Source organism: Urtica dioica, chromosome 2, assembly GCF_054948205.1.
Source record: "Urtica dioica subsp. dioica isolate 48M chromosome 2, U.dioica_male_clone48M_v1_H2, whole genome shotgun sequence".
NCBI lineage: Eukaryota > Viridiplantae > Streptophyta > Magnoliopsida > Rosales > Urticaceae > Urtica > Urtica dioica.
In genome coordinates this window covers 41069575-41073071 of record NC_142757.1, presented here as the reverse complement: position 1 = coordinate 41073071, position 3497 = coordinate 41069575, and the positions used below count along the sequence as shown (strand labels likewise).

The window sequence follows — 3497 nt, the reverse complement described above, 5'->3', positions numbered from 1 at the left end:
TGTCAACCATCTCACTATCAGTAGAGTTCTTGAGCTCTTTCATATGGACTTTATGGGTCCTATGCAAGTGGAGGGCCTCGGTGGGAATAAGTATATTCTTGTGTCTGTATATGATTTATCGAGGTACATTTGGGTTGGATTTCTGAGAGAGAAGTCTGATGCCTTCCAGGCACTCCATTCCTTATTGCCTCAAACTTCAACGTGAAAAGGAGGCCTCTACATGAAGAATTTTGCACATAAAGAGTGATCATGCGAGAGAGCTTGAAAACAGCCGTTTCACTGATTTTTACAATTAGGAAGGTATTGCTCATGAGTTCTCTGTTCGTACAACACCTCCGCAAATGGTGCAGTTGAAAAAAAATAGAAGTATACACGAGCTGGCTCAAGTCTTTCTTCATGCCAAGAAGCTCTCCTACTAGTTTTGGGCTGAGACTGTGAACACTGACTGTTACATTCATAATAGGGTGTTTATTTGACCACCCGGTCTTCTTCCACAAACTATGAAATTTGGAAGGGGGATGAAGCCTAGTGTCAAATACTTTTATGTTTTCGGAAGTCCTTGCTACATTCTAGCAGATCGAGACCAGAGGAAGAAGTTGGATGCTAAGAGCGATGAAGGTATTTTTCTAGGCTATTAAATCAACAGTCGTGCCTTCAGGGTCTATAACAAGTGTACCAAGGTGGTCATGGAGTCTATCAATGTGATTATTGGTGATTAAGAATTGGGTGAGTCGGTCGAGATGAAGATGTAGGTGTCAATAGATCGAGTCCTCTCTCAAGTGGTGTCTCAAACACGAGCAACAACAATGAAAAAGAGTTAGACACCGATGAAGAGGAAAATGATTTGGCAAGTGCTACTAAGAAACCTTCTAGTAGAGTCAAGAAAAATCATCCTTCGCATTGGAGATCTCACTGAAGGGGTCATCACTCGAAGAAAAGATCCGGTGAATTACTTGGAGATGATTGAAAATGTGTGCTTCACCTCTAAAATTGAGCCAAAGAATGTCACTGAGGTTCTCAATGTTGAGTTCTACGCATGAAGAATTGGTGCAGTTTGAATGGAATGAAGTGTGAAAACTTATTCCAAGACTTGAATCGATGAATGTTATTGGCATTAAATGGATCTACAAAAGCAAATGGGATGAGCATGGTCATGTTACTCTAAAAAAGGAAAGACTGGTAGCACATGGATATACTCAAGTTGATGGAACTGATTATGAAGAGACTTTTGCTGTAGACTTGAAGCCATTCATTTGTTGCTTGTAATATCTTATCTTATGAAGTTCAAGTTCTTCCAGATGGATGTCAATAGTGCCTTCCTAAATGACTTCATCAATGAAGAAGTCTATGTAGAACAGTCCAAGGGATTTGTTGATCCAAAATTTCCCAATCATGTCTACAAGTTGCAAAGGGCACTGTATGTGTTAAAACAAGCTCCACGTGCTTGGTACGAGCATCTTGCTGAGTATCTCACTCGGAATGGCTATTCTAGAGGAGCATCTGATAAAACTTTGTTTATCAAGAAATCTGGATCTAATATGATGATTGCAGATATCTATGTGGACAACATTGTGTTTGGAGGTATGTCGCATGTGATGGCAGAATAGTTTGTGCAACAGATGTAGTCTGAGTTCGAGATGAGCATGGTTGAAGAACTTCACTTCTTCTTCAGATTCCAAATCAAGCAGATGTAAGATGACATCTTTCTCTCGCAGAGAAAGTATACCAAGAACATTGTGAAGAAATTTTACCTAGAGGATATGAAATCCAAGAGAACCCCCATAAATAATTGTTGTTCTGAATGGGGGAAAGACTCATATTGCCCAGTTTATGCATTTCATGACAGATATCAATATTAATGCTGTTGAATCTATTATGACTTTCTCATTAACGCTACGCTGATAGGAAATACGGGCTAGATATAAAATCTTTGATGAGTTTTCTATAGTCTTTCTTATCTTAAGTGCAGATGCCTTACATTTTCTTTACAGTTGCTCGTTATCTACAGTCTTGGTTGGTATTAATAAGCGCTTTTAGTTCAGTTCGGTAGAACGTGGGTCTCCAAAACCCGATGTCGTAGGTTCAAATCCTACAGAGCGTGATTCATGAAGTGAAACAAGATATTATATCCCCCCCTCTATCGGGCGCATTCAATACATTTCCTTTAAAGAACTAATACCATTACCATTATTCAAACATTCAAAGAACTCCATATTCATTCATGCATTGTTGTGTATTAATACCAAGAAATCAAATATTGAAGTGAGACCATTCATGTCTTTCATGTTGTTTGAGTTCTAGATTGATTATGTTGTTTCTTTGTTGAAATGAATAATGGTATTTATTATTGTATGAGTCCGTTATTGTTATAGAGCCCGTTTTATGGTTGAATGGTATTAGTTCTTTACGACCTCTTATCTATATTATTGTATCATGGTACAGTGTATGAATTATCTCACATTCTCTTTTATGTTTGTCATTATCTCACTTCGTTTCGATTGGTGCCTCGTACCTATGAGTATCTCATTCCGGTATCTCGCGTATCTCACTTCGTCATTATCTCACTAAAATCGAGCGTTCGATCCTCTAGGGTATCTACCGATTGAGATTTTTTAAGCAACAAATATATATATCTATAACGTGAAAAATCGTCGATTAAAGTGATGAAATACCTTTCTCCACCAAGTGATGGAACATCAAATGGCCCATAAATGTCGGTGTGTATGATTTCAAGGAGCTGTGAGCTTCTTGTGGCTGCTTTCTTAAGCGTGTGTCTTGTGTGCTTTCCCTTAATACACTAAACACAAACTCCAAGATTAGTAAATCCAGATTACATAGGATATCATTGTTTACCAACCTTTTTCATTCTTTCTTTGGATATATGACCCAGACGTTTGTGCCACAAATGAGCTAGTGATTCATTAGATAGACATGGCAGGTACAACAAGAAGAAATCCGTCAAGTATTATAAGGAACTTTAGGCAAATTGGATTCGAAACATACAAAAACACTAGGCTTACCCTTTCTTTCAAACAATGCCTTACGTTTTAGGCAATCTTTCTGCCAGTGTCCGTTCTTTTTACAGAAACGACACACATCATTACTTTGTTCCTTCTTGTGAATTTGGGCAGATGAATCATTAAGCTTTGATAGTCCTCGCTTACCTTTTCCGGTCTTCCATGGTTTTTTTTAGCTCCTTTATGACCTGCGAGATTGGCAGAATGATTTCCCGATTTCTTAAGCCTCGCTTCCTCTTGAATGAGCATACTTTGTAATTCATGCACATTCCATTTATCCTTTATAGTGTTGTAATGCACGTGAAATGTGCCATACTCAGGAGTTAAGGAATTGAGGATTTACATTACGAGGAAATTTTCATTCACTTCCATTCCCATGGTCTTCAGTCTTGCTGCAATATTCTTCATTTTGACAACACCCTCATGCATGGTGCGAGAACCATCAAACTTCATGGTGGTTAACTTATTCATTAGTGCCCC

General features: G+C 38.3%; 1 non-coding gene across 1 annotated transcript; it reads left to right on the top strand.

Moving 5' to 3' along the window:
• Positions 1 to 2027: 2027 nt before the first annotated feature.
• On the top strand, positions 2028 to 2101 carry TRNAW-CCA (transfer RNA tryptophan (anticodon CCA)). Its single transcript has one exon. It is a non-coding gene; the product is annotated as a tRNA-Trp (tRNA).
• Positions 2102 to 3497: the final 1396 nt, after the last annotated feature.